At 38.1% G+C, this 13,314-nt stretch overlaps 1 pseudogene; it reads right to left on the reverse strand.

The window, feature by feature from the left end:
* Nucleotides 1–5,651: 5,651 nt before the first annotated feature.
* Nucleotides 5,652–6,249, reverse strand: LOC124251747 (GTP-binding protein SAR1b-like; annotated as a pseudogene).
* Between the last annotated feature and the right edge of the window lie 7,065 nt (nucleotides 6,250–13,314).

Consider the following 13,314-nt stretch of genomic DNA (forward strand, 5'->3'; position numbering starts at 1 on the left):
TTTTAAATTGCATGCCATTCTGAATAGTGTGATGAAATCTTGTGCCCTCCAGCCCCGTCCTGCCCCAGATGTAAATCATCCCTTTGTCCCACGTATCCATGCTGTACATCATACCTGCCTGTCAACCACTTAGTAGCCATCTCAGGTATCAGATCAACTGTCGTGATACTGCAGTGCTTGCATTCAAGTAACCCTTATTTTACTTAATGATGGCCCCAAAGCACAAGAATAGTGATGCTGGCAATTTGGATATGACAAAGAGAAGTTATTGTTGTTAATTTTTTACTGCGCCTAATTTACAAATTAAACTTTACCATAGGTATGTATGTATAGAAAAAACATAGACTCACAGGGTTCAGTACCATCTGTGGTTTCAGGCATCCACTGAGGGTCTTAGAACGTATTCCCTGTAGATAAAGGGGGACTATTGTAATGGGGGACAGGGTCCTTGCTCTCATCAGACTTATCTTCTGGTGCATGCAAAGACTAAATGAATTAAAAATATATACTATGCCAGGTAGTGTGCTAGCATATACTAAGAAGGAAAATAAATAAACCTTAGGGTAGAAGTATGGACCAGAGATATAAATTAGTGAGCTGTCAGCTCATATAATGTCTTTATGATGATGTCTTTAGATGATGAGTATAAATGTCTTTAGACATAAATGTCTTGAGATTATGAGTATAAATGGCGATGAGAAGAGCCCTAAGTCCCTCTAATATTGAGATCTGGGGAGATGTGGAGAGACTGGCAAAGCAGATATAAAGTTGCAGTTTTCTGAAACTTTCATTTCTGTTCACCAGAGTAGAAACTCTCTCTTCCTCAGGAAGAAAACAGTTTTTCTATTTGAAGATCATTATTCTGCACATTATAGTGGAAACTGATGTTTGTTCATACTGGTGGGAGCAGATTCTTTCCCACCACCGGGTGCAATAAGGTGGCAGTGGGGCAGAGGAGCTGCTGGGACTGTGTCCACTTAGGAGGGACAGCAACAGCAGCAACCAGCAGCCACCAACAGAGGCAGAGGCCACAAGGTGGCAATGCCAGATCCATGCCAACTGCTGAAGAGAACTTACTGGCCGCTGGGAGAAGGGGAAGCCACCCAGGGTCCGCCCAGGGTAAGCGATATCTTCTGCAAGTTTTTTTTGGTGAGGAAGATTGGCCCTGAGCTGACATCTGTTGCCAATCCTCCTCTTTTTGCTTGAGAAAGATTGGCCCTGAGCTAACGTCTGTGCCAATCTTCCTCTATTTTGTATGTGGAATGCCGCCACAGAATGGCTTGATGAGTGGTGTGTGGGTCTGTGCCTGAAATCTGAACCCATGAAACCTGGGCAGCCAAAGCAGAGTGTGTGAACTTAACCATTAACCGTCGGGCCGGCTCCAAGTCCTTTTTGAAAGTCATTTGTCCAAGACAAGAAACAAGAATTATTTAGAGTTGCTACTTGCTTTTTACAGCCTCCTCAGTTATCTTGACCTCTGTTTCCTTCTTACTAATGTTTGGCCCATCGTACTCCCACCCCCTTGCACCCAACCTATTCTTAATTATATTCACTAAAATACTGCAAAGGACAAACTTGAGATCAGACCCTGAGGCATCATCTCTTTAGAGACATCATTAAAATCTGCAGGGAGAAAGAATCTGTTTGACAAACGTCAAGTTGGATTGAACATCAGAGTCAAATCAATGCCACTCATGCACCATCCAGCCAGTTTCTGTCTATTTTGCTGAAAGATGTCATGAGAGGCGTTGCCAAGTGCTGTACTGAATTGCAGACACCTGCAGCATTACCACCAGTCTCAGCTTATCAAAACAGGAAGTGGGTGTGTTGGGCTCAGATTGTTCCCTATGATTGTGAGCTATCTCCTGGTGATCACTTCATTTTCTGAAAGCTTACATGCTTCCCTTTGACTAATGCATAATAGAATCTTGCTTCAGATGGTTATTAAATTTATTTACTCTGAATTGTCTGCAGAATTTCCTTCCTTCCCTGTTGCGTAAATTAGAATATTGACTCATTTCCAGTTCTTCCACTATTTTGTGTGACTTTCAAAAGGGATTATGTCAATGATTAAGTAATATCTTCTCCTAGCTTTTGTTTTTGAAAGTCATTTGTTCCAGACAAGAAACGAAAATGATTTATAGTTGCTACTTGCTTTTTACAGGCTCCTCATTGATCGTTACCTCTGTTTTCTTCTTACTAAAGTTTGCCCCATCAGTTCCCACCCCCTTGCAGGGGAGTCAGACTGGACCAGGAGAAGCAATAACCAAGTAACTCCTTCCAGAGGATGGGACCGAAAAACTGAGGCGAAAGCATGATAGTCTGGCTTAGTTGAGAGCAATGAGGGACGAGATGAGTCCAAGTTAATGTCCATCAGGAAGGATAAAGAATCGAATGTGTAGCAAACAAAAGGTCAAAACTGGGGTGCAAAAGCAAGCCAGGACCAAGCAAACATGGTATAAGACTGTTGTGTCAAGGGGTGGGCCCCATGGCCCAGTGGTTAAAGCTCGGTGGGCTCCACTCTGACGGCCCTGGGTTTGTGCACCCCGATCCCAGGTGCCACTCATCAGCTGTGCTTCGAGGCATGCCACGTGCAAAGTAGGGGAAGGCTGGCACAGATGTTAGCTCAGGGCTAATCTTCCTCAAGCAGAAACAAAAAAAAAAAAAAGAGGAGGTTTGGTAACGGATGTTAGCTCAGGCGGAAACTTCCTCACACACACACAAAAAGACTATTGTGTCAAATTTGGTGACCACTAGCCACGTGGGCTCCTGAGCACTTGAAATGTGGCTAGCACGGCTGAGGAACTGAATTTCTAATTTCAGTTTAATTGTAATGTATGTTGGAATTTAAAAATTGAAACAATGTAAAATATTTTTGTATTAAATACAACCCTAGTGTTTTGATAGGACTACATTTCACTTTAACTGTTGAATCATGTTTGAACATGATTTTGAACAGATTGAAAAAGACGTTATTGTGATGGTGTAGTGTGCCCTTTGGGCTTGTTTTTCTAGTATTTCACATAAACACATCACCCATCTACTTGATGTCAACAAAATTATTTAGATGATTTTTGCTGTGCTCTGATGTAACATTGTAATGAAATTATTTCCATGTTTATGCAGATAGCACAAGTTACAGCGATACCTATGCAAATTGTAATTGGTAATTAAATGGAAATACTTATTATTTTAATTATAACAATTATATTATTGTTCTAATTTTAAAATTAAGTATGGCAAAAATTTTAAGTTTAAAACTAGGGCATGCTAGTGATGTAGAATCAGATGGAGTTGCAGAAGCCGGTCCTACAACCACAGCAATGAAGAGAAAAGAGACTGGAAGAGGATACACCGCAAATTTCACAATGAGTGACAACTGCAGTTTTCGTGGCAGAACAAAACCCAAAAGCTGCTTGCTTGATGTATGTATTTTCTTTAAGATAATATTAGAGACATTTTCTGCAAATACATAGTGAATTTGATGTTTCCTCTCAACAGTCAAAAAAGACTTGACAAGAATAGACTAAATTAGTTGCCTGAAATCAGAAATAAATATCCAACAAAAGTTTAAAAAATTGTGTGTAATAGGCTCTGAGCTTGTAACTTTAGCTAGCTATTAAATGGCTTAGATTCCTGCATATGCAAAAAAAATCATTATTAGATGGCGACGTGATAAAAGAAATTATTATTTCAGTTATGGAAAGGTTGTTATAAAATTATTAGGAAAAAAGGAAAATCATACTTTACAAAAAGTAAAATAGCTTCAGTGACGTCACCATGCAATTGCCTACAGAATACAAGCCCTTTTTAAGAATCTCAAAGATCAGTTGATTCAGAATTTGAAAGATTGCAAGTACTTTTCTTCAGCTTTAGATGAGTCATGTCCAATTAATACTTTGGGTATGTTTTGTCTCAAAGGGCTTCCAAATTTACGAAAAATTGTTAACTCATAGACTGAAAAGTCAAACTCTAGCATAGATATATTTGAATCTTTTATGACTGTCAAAGAATTTCAGCTAAATATGAAAAAAAAGTTTCTACCATGATGGAGGTGCTTCAGCTATTAGGTCAAAAATCTGTATTTATAGGAATTTTAAAACAAGAGCCTTTATGCTTTGTTTCACCATATGATACATATTGAAAATATCTTTGCTCAGTTTTCTGAGTCAGACTCATGGAAAGTGTCATGAATACAGTTATTAAAATTGTTCGATATATACACACAAGTGCTACGAATCAGCACCAGTTGATGGTACTGTTGAAAGAAGTAGAAACACTGAATTTAACAATCTCGTGCTGTTTACCAATGCTCACTGGTTGAATTATAAAAGAGTTTTATGAAGATTTATTTTATTCTTAACTCCAAGATTTTCTTGAAACAAAAGAATGTTTGCTGAGTTTTCAGTAATCAAAGACAAAACCTGGCAGTATGATTTACGTTTTCTCACACATAATCATACTGCATATGAACAAACAAAACTTGAAGCTGCAAGGAACCGAAAAGCTTATTTGCAATCTAGCTCTATAGGTATGAGAATCGATGTTGATGTTGAAATTGTTCATAATATGTCAATCATGATTTACACATTTTTCTAACACGAATTAATATGCCAAATATTTTAATTGTAGTCAACAGTGTTAGGTAAATTGGCTGAAAAAATAGAAGAACACTTTGTTGCTAATAGCAAGTTGAGAGTCGCTTTTCTTTTCCCCCCCAGCTTTATTGAGATATAATTGACATATGACACTGTATAAGTTTAAAGTGTGCAATGTGATGACTGGGCAATGATTACCACAATAAGGTTGGTTAACACATCCATCACTTTACTTCATTACCTTTTTTTGTGGGCGATGTGTTTTGAACATGTAAGATCTACTCTCTTAGCAACTTTGAGATACACAATACAGTATGGTTAACTATAGTCCCACGCTGTACGTTACATCCTCAGAATTTATTCATCTTGTAACTGAAAGTTTGTACCCTTTGACCAACATAGAGTTGCTTTCAACTTATGCAATACCACTTTGAATTTGAAGTTAACAGTGAGTTATCATAAGTTAGTGGATTTACTAAACTTTGACAGACGTAGTTTTGAAATTGATATGCTTTTTTTTTTCTACAATGCCAAACATTAGAGTTTGTTTAATTGCATGACATTTGCATAAGAAAAAATATTACTGAGAACTGTAAGGCATCATGCAACCACCAATAAGCTAATTATTAACTATACACTTAAGATAGGTGGACATACAATCTAAAGCTTACAGACTAGTTCCAAAAAGTACTGAAAAAATTTAACAGGATGAGCTTTTAAATATGATTTATATTTGTAGTTTCGTGTTGTTAAAAAGTGCTTTAAATGTACTCCTGGAAAGTTGCTCTTTATATATGGCACTGAGGGGAATGTTAGATTACAAACTGCAAAAACGAATTATTTTTATGGAATTAGAAAGCTAACAGTGTGATATTCAAACTTACTTGAATCAGTTTTCAATTTTCCCTCAAATTAAGTTGATACGATATTAGTAATCTAAGAAACATTTGTTTTATAGCTAGCAAGAGTCTGTTGAATTCAAGTTACACGTGTTGAATGACCCAGTCTCTGAGTAGGCCTGAATGGTGAGGCTGGAACCAAGGCAGGTTGGTGTTAATCAATGTACTGTGCCATCCGGCGGATGTCTTCTCTGTAACCTTGTCTTTTGAGCACACTGTACATGAAAACGTCCAAGGGTCAGGCATTCAGTTCTTTCAGAGATACACTGCTCTTTCCTGTTGTCTGACCATATAAACCAAACATCTCTTGTAACCTCTCTTCACTGATGGCTTCAGTTCTGTTGATCTTATTCCTAAGAATCAGTAGGCATGTTAGCAATGGTATCACTTATCAACTAGTGAATCAACTTCTTGTTTTGATTCTAACAGCCTTTCACGGTTTGCACAATCCACGAGAAATACGATGCCATTGATAGCAGAAAGGTAGTTTTTCCATATTCTTTGAGCTTGAACATGTGCACCCAAATCAAAAATTGTAAAGGTCATGCCAGAAATGGTTAGTTCTTGTGAAGTGGGATGTGTGATGTCGGGACATGTTGTCCAAGTCTGTCATCTTTTAGCATGTGTGGCAATGTTGTTTTCCCCACATTATTCAATCCACGAAATACCAGTTTACCAATCTTGTTATATAATCCTAAAAACTGTTGCAAACTGCTGAAACCACTGTAAATCCAACGTTACATGAAGGACATATCTAAATTTTGTAGGATCTATGATGAGAGAGAATGCAATTCCTTGTTTGGTATCAGCCCCGTATCCTTTGAGACTGAACTGCAAAGCATGATGGCAGCTTGACGTGCTTTTCCTTCAAAGTCAAACCAACTCTTCTCAGAAAAGATGAACAAGTTTTGTCAAGGCAAAAGCAAATATTAAAAGAAAATAATTTTCATATTTGATTTTAGTTATTTGAAAAAATTTTAAGTATGTTTGGAACAACTTGGCTGTGTAAATCTACTTTTTCAACTATGAATTTTTTGAAATCCAATACAGTTCAAGTATTTCGATGTAAATTTATCATCTGAACTGAGATATGCCGTAAGCAAAAAATACACATGGATTTTGAAGAAGTAGTACAAAAAAAGTAAAATATTTTTATATTGATTACATGTTGAAATGATAATAATCTGGATATACTGAATTAAATAAAATATATGACAATTTCCCCCTTTTTGCTTTTTAAAAAATGTGGCTCCTAGAAAACTTTAAGTTACAAATATGGCTCATATTATATTTCCATTGGACAGCATGAGTCTAAGTTTCCTATTATGAACAGTCTAGGAATGTCTAGAACTCACCTTCATACATACACGGGTATGTGCAGCTACTTCAAAGGACCAGAGGCAGAGTGGACAATTTTAGACTTTTCCAGCTCTACTGGATTGTCAGCTCAAAAGTGGGGTACAGTATTGTGTTGGTACAAGTTTAACAGAATTGATTCTTTGGGGTTAAAAGCTCTGTTCTGTAGCATTATCCAGTTTCCATGGTGTAAACACTCCCACCACAGCCCATTTCAAGTTACCAACAGAACATCACTGGGAGTTGGGAAGAAATACTGATAACCGGCTCTCAACAGCAGGCAGCAGCTGGCCTCAGTAAACCAGTAGTTGTGACTAATTATTATTCTTCATTGTTTCTGCAGTATCGTGCACAAAGTTCAACAAAGAGTGAGTCCATTTCAAGTATTTATTAATTGAATGAATGCTTCTGCGAGCTACAAATCTCCTCCTGTTTCAATTTTTTCCTGATCCTTTAACCTTTCTGAAATGTACATACCTAAAGTTGGGGGTAGATGTATGACTATAACAAGCGTTCTCTTCCTTGGCCATTGCAATGAATGTGTTGTGCCGTCCAGATCCCCCTTAAGCTTTGAGTCACTCATGACCCAAGCTGTTGGGAGTGTTAGCTACTGATGGCACTCAGCTGAGACTCTCCAAAGACATTGTAATGGGCCGAAAGGAGCTACCTCTCCCATGCTTTCCCAGGCAGCATCCTGTATCTAATGACTGGTTGATGTGGGAGTACAAGGTCTGGCTCCTTCAATTACAGACATTTTTGAAGTGCCATCCCAGTTTTAGAGTTTCCTGTGAGAACTGCCACGACCTCTGTTGCAACTGCATTGTGATTCAGTTTATCCCCCTGTTCAATCTTGCTGCTTTCACTCCTTTGCAGGTGTTGTCTCGGAAAGCATTACCCAGTAACCCACCTGCACACAATCTCCATCTCAGGATCTGTTTGCCCTAGAATGCAATTTACTATAGTTATGAAAAGGATCCAAGACAACATTGCCCCTTTCTCTTAAGGTCTTTGATATTTTTTACTTCATCAACTAGTTCTTTCATGTTGATTACAGTAAAGGCCAGATCTTACCACTTCCTCTGTCTTATAAGAGAGAAAATTTATCAGCGAGGTAAGTCAAGAAGTTATCTTTAAGAATATTCCTAAGAATTTTCATTGTGGATGCATGGAATAGCATGAGTTTACTCTCTGAATAGTTGGAACTCTCTTAATTAATCTGTCTTACTATTTTTGGTTTACTGCTTGAAGTGGTGTGATTTTTACTATGTCATTGTAGTAAATACCTACTTATTGGGATGATTGACCTCAGCCACTCTCAGAATTTTTTCACGCATCAGAAAAACAGGAATAATTGCCCAAAGTTGAAGCACTGCTAACTGTATCAGATGAGGACTATTTTGAAAACTCCCTTACTGACAAAACCTGATAACTCAAGTATTCTCAGTTTCTGAGTCAATATACTGTATTTGTAATTTGTAGAAAGCAATGCTTTCCGTTTTAAGAGAAAATGTTTGTGAATCTATCCAAAAAACAAATTTATTGACTTTTCCCTTTCCAGATTCCTGTTCCTTTATACTTGCATTGTCAGGTATAAAAATAGGATAACATAAAATCAGGCAGTTCTCTTCAATTATTGCATATAATTCTATAGACCATTTTGAACAAGTTCCGTGCATGTCAGAATTTTTTTTTCTTTAACTATGCCTTTTGCCACACATTAGGTTAAATTGTACTTTCCTAATCTTATCTGAAGACTAAAATGAAAAGAAATTATATAGAATGAAATAACAAGAATTTGCTTTATTTTCTATTTTCTGATCTTTATTAACAGAAAATGAATATTAGCTCCCACACACTTAAAAATCATTTTTTCAACATATTCATCAAACATTCAGAGGAATAGTCTCATTTATTAAAAGGTTTGTTCCTAGGGGCTGGCCTGGTGGTGTAGTGGGTAAGTTCGTGTGCTCAACTTTGGCAGCTTGGGGTTTGCAGGTTCAGATCCCGGGCTCGGACCTATACACTGCTCATCAAGCTATGCTGTGGCAGCATCCCATATACAAAATAAAAGAGGATTGGCAACAGATGTTAGCTCAGGGCCAATCTTCCTCACCAAAAAAAAAAAAAAAAGTTTTTTTTTCCATAGCACCTGATGTGAGAAAACAATATAGTAAAATGTGTCAAAATGTTCTCCATAAACTCATTTCATTAGCAGAAGAGCTCCAAATCTGGCATTCGCTCTCATTTTCATAATATACTTCCAGAAACATTAAAGTTTTTATTGGTAGTTGTAAATGACTTTTCAAATATGTGTTCAAGATAATCTGTTCTTGAATATTCATTGGTGATTCCTGTTTGGTTGTGGCTTAATGAAGCAATTGCCACCTTAAATTACTGACTCTGGGCTTGGTGTCTTTCAACATTTCTGGGAAAGTCTCAGCCACCACCACTTTATATTGGATTTTTCTCTGTCTGTTTATTATCTCTTTCTGGATCTTGAATTAGACAAATATAGGACCCATCTTCCATGTCTAACAACATTTTCATTTTTCCATTTCTTCATCTAGTAGTTTCTACAAGTTGTTTATCAAGTTCATTAATTATCTCTTCATTAGTGGTGTAAGTATTTCCTTAAGGTTTTAATTTCAATGATTATTTTTCAGTTTCTAGAAGTTCTATTTTGTTCTTTTACAAATTTTCCTGTTCATTTTTTATAACCTCTTGCTTCTTACCCGTGTTTTCTATTCCTTCTTTTATTTCCTTAAACATATATTTATGTACTTCTTTTTATTTGGTGATTCTAATTTGTCTTGTGGCCTTTACGTGTAAGCTCATATTCATTGGGGCTCTATCAATGGGATTTTGTGACCCAGTTTGAGGATGCGTTCCTCCAGAGAGAATTTGAATTAGCTTCTCTTAGGCAAGTATTATTACTATTTTTTTATAACTGTATAATGTTTCATGGTTTAAACATATAATTTATTCAATAACTACTCTACTGACAGAGATACTGGAGGGCCTTAAAAATATTGTGTGTTTCCTCGTCTTAGTAGGGATTACACTTTGAGTTTGTTTTTCTCAGTTGTAGTGATGGGCTGCTGTGAAACGTTGACCCAACTTAACACATTCCTTGTGACTAATGGTAAAAGTAAGACATTGACTTGGCCCGAGAAGCATCATTTCCAAAACAACTGTACTCATTAGCCATTCAGAAAATTATTATAAAGAACTGCCATATTTTATTATCAGATGGCACCAACCTCTCATAATAAGAGCTAAACTTATTGAGCTCTTTCTGTGTGTCAGACACTTTTCTAAGTACCTCACAAGTATCAACTCATTTAATCCTTACAACACTTACGAAGTGTGTACTATTGTTCCCGCTTTACAGCTGAGGTACAGGGGGGTGAATAATGGGTAACTTGCTCTAGGCACCATTGTGTTAGGCTTTCTAGAAGCAGAAGCTAGCACAGAGATTCAAGAACACATGATCTATGGAGAGTGTACTAATGTTCAGGAAAGTCTCTAGCAAATGAGAGCAGCAGGATCCAGCAGGGGAATGAGCTGAGCAAGGGCTCTAGCCTCGGCCCGATCCACAAGGAGAAGGGCAGGGGTGGCAATGGTAGCAGCTGTGGTAGTGGTCTCAGACTCACATCAACCGAGGGTAAGTCTCTAGAGTAGGTCACAGGTGTCGGCTGTTAGCAGCGCGGAAGCATCTGGGATTTGGGTGCACAGGGAGGTAAAGAGGATCTGGCCTGAGCACCAACAGTGTCTGCTGCAGTCATCCAGCCAGGAGGCAGAAAGTGCGGTTCAAAGCCAGATCTTCTGGCTCCAGAGCTGCTCTGCTGCCACTACAGGGCTGCAAACTCGGCTATTGCTGCTGTCAAGCACTGTCCACCAGGAAGCCCCTGAGCTGCCAAGCCTCTGCTTTTCTAGAGACATTAGAGATTTTGTTGGAGAACATTTTATGGCCATTTAATTCAGAGGTTGTAAGACCAATTCAACAAGAACTCTCTTGTTTCTATCACTCCCGATTCAGAAAGGCCCATCTAATGCACATTTTGCACTTGCCCAGGGCCGGGACTAGGATCACAACCCTAAGAGTGAGCGCCTTCTTAAATTTTGCGCCCCAGTGCCATTGAGAGAGGGGCTGTGATCCTACCCTTCCTTCAGATGACAGAGAGTCTGCTTGGCCCTAAGTATCCTGGTATTTCCCTAAAGAGGCACGGAGTCAGCAGTGGAAGGCTGGAGAGCTTGGAGAAGGGGAAAACAAGTCAGTGCTAGAGTCCTCCTATATACGACAGCTAGCTTGATATTCTCTCTCTCCTGCAACCTCTTCCAGTCTTCTTAGCTCACTTCTTTTGCTTGAAACAAGCCTCCTTAGGTCTGAGAGTGCTGTTTCCTAGCCAGCAAAGGGACCTGTCAGTTCCAATATTTTCACCCTCAAAGAAATCATGTAGTTTGGCTCCTATAAGAATTGGTCAGGTCCTAGGGCGGACACCTAGTATTCTTTAGCCTTCAGTCGTGCGTTGGCCTACTTTATCTCCCCATGCACCAAACCCCAAATGCTGTGAGAGCTGCTAACTGCTTACACTTGTGACCTACTCCAGAGTGTTACCTTTGACTGATGTGACTATGGGGCCACTACCACAGCTGCCGTGGCTCTAAAATTTTGCTAGTAATACTTACTTCAGCCAGCCCTGGCGGTCTAGTGTTAAGATTCGACGCTCTCATTGCTGTGGTCCGGGTTCACTTCCCCGTCAGAGGACCACAGCACCATCTGTCAGTTGTCATACTGTGGCAGCTGTGTGGTACTGTGATGCTGAAAGCTATGCCACTGGTATTCAAATACCAGCAGAGGCACCCATGGTGGACAGGTTACAGCGGAGTCTTCCAGACCGAGACAGACTAGGAAGAAGGACCTGGCCACCCATTTCCAAAAAAACTGGCTGTGAAAACCCTATGAACAGCACTGGCAACAGAGCATTGGCTGATATAGCATGGGGGGATGAGAGAGGACGGCGCAAAAAGACTGGGCAGGGTTCTGCTCTGTGGTACACAGGGTCCCTAGCAGCTGGAATTGACTAGACAGCACTAACAATAACCACAAAAATACTTGTCATGGGATCAAATGTAATAAGTATATTTTATCATGTTTTTCTCTTCATTAAACAGTAGCAGTGTTTATTATAAATTGTTGATGTTTAATTAGTTCTCATCTTCTCTACCAAATTTAAATATTTTGTTCTAGCGATGTTCTGTTCTCTTTGTATCTCAATGATCCTATTTCCATTTTTTCCCCTTATCCCTTTTTCCACACTTAACTCAAAAGTCTTAAACAAAATACTAGAAAATTAAGTCTAGCAATATATAATAAGGATATTACATCAGGAACAAGTGAAGTTTATCTTAGAAATACAAGGTTGATTTAATACTCATAAATTAATCAAGGTAATTTTCCATATTAGCAGAATAAAGGAGAAAAACTATATGATCATCTCTACAGATACAGCTCTCATTTATGATTTTAAAAAACTCTTAGTATACTAAGAATAGAAAGAAACGTTCTCAATTTGATAAAGAACATCTATGAGAAATCTATAGCTAACATCACTTTTTCCCTAAAGTCAGGAATAAAGCAAGGATGTTGACTCTAATCAAGTCTATTCACCGCTGTACTAGAGGTCCTGAGTTGTACAATAAAGCAAGGGAAAAAAAGGAATAAAAATAGGAAAGGAGGAAATATAATGGTTTTTATCTATTGATGACATGACATGATTGCTAAAGAAAATCCAGAAGAATCTAAGAAATGACTACAACAAGTGAATTTAGCAAGGTAGCAGGACAAAACATCCTTATTCTAAAATAAATTTTATTTCTCCCTACTAACAGCAAATAACTAAACATGCAATTTAAAAAATACTATTTACAATTGAAAATCTAAAGTAAAAAACAGAGGCTGGCCCTAACCAAGTGGTTAAGTTCATGTGCTCTGCTTGGGTGGCCCAGGATTTCACCGTTCAGATCCTGGGTGCAGACATGGCACCACTCATCAGGCCATGTTGAGGTGGCATCCCACATGCCACAACTAGAAGGACCCACAGCTAAAATATACAACTCTGTACTGGGGGGATTTGGGGAGAAAAACCAAAAAAAATAAATAAATAAGGTTGGCAACAGTTGTTCGTTCAGGTGCCAATCTTCAAAAAAAAAAAAAGACCTAGAGAAATATACAAATAGCCATCTAATTCTAAAAAACAAAAATAGTATTTACAATAGCATCAAAAATATGAAATACTTAGGAATAAACCTAACAAAAGGTGAGAAAGATCTTTGTACCGAAAACAAAGAAAATAAAGAAGACAAATAAATGGAGGAATATACCATGCTTGTGGACCAGAAGACTCAATAACATTAAAATGTCAATACTTTTCACATTTATTTATAGACTAAACATAATG

This window comes from Equus quagga, chromosome 14 (assembly GCF_021613505.1).
Source record: "Equus quagga isolate Etosha38 chromosome 14, UCLA_HA_Equagga_1.0, whole genome shotgun sequence".
In the NCBI taxonomy this organism is placed as follows: domain Eukaryota; kingdom Metazoa; phylum Chordata; class Mammalia; order Perissodactyla; family Equidae; genus Equus; species Equus quagga.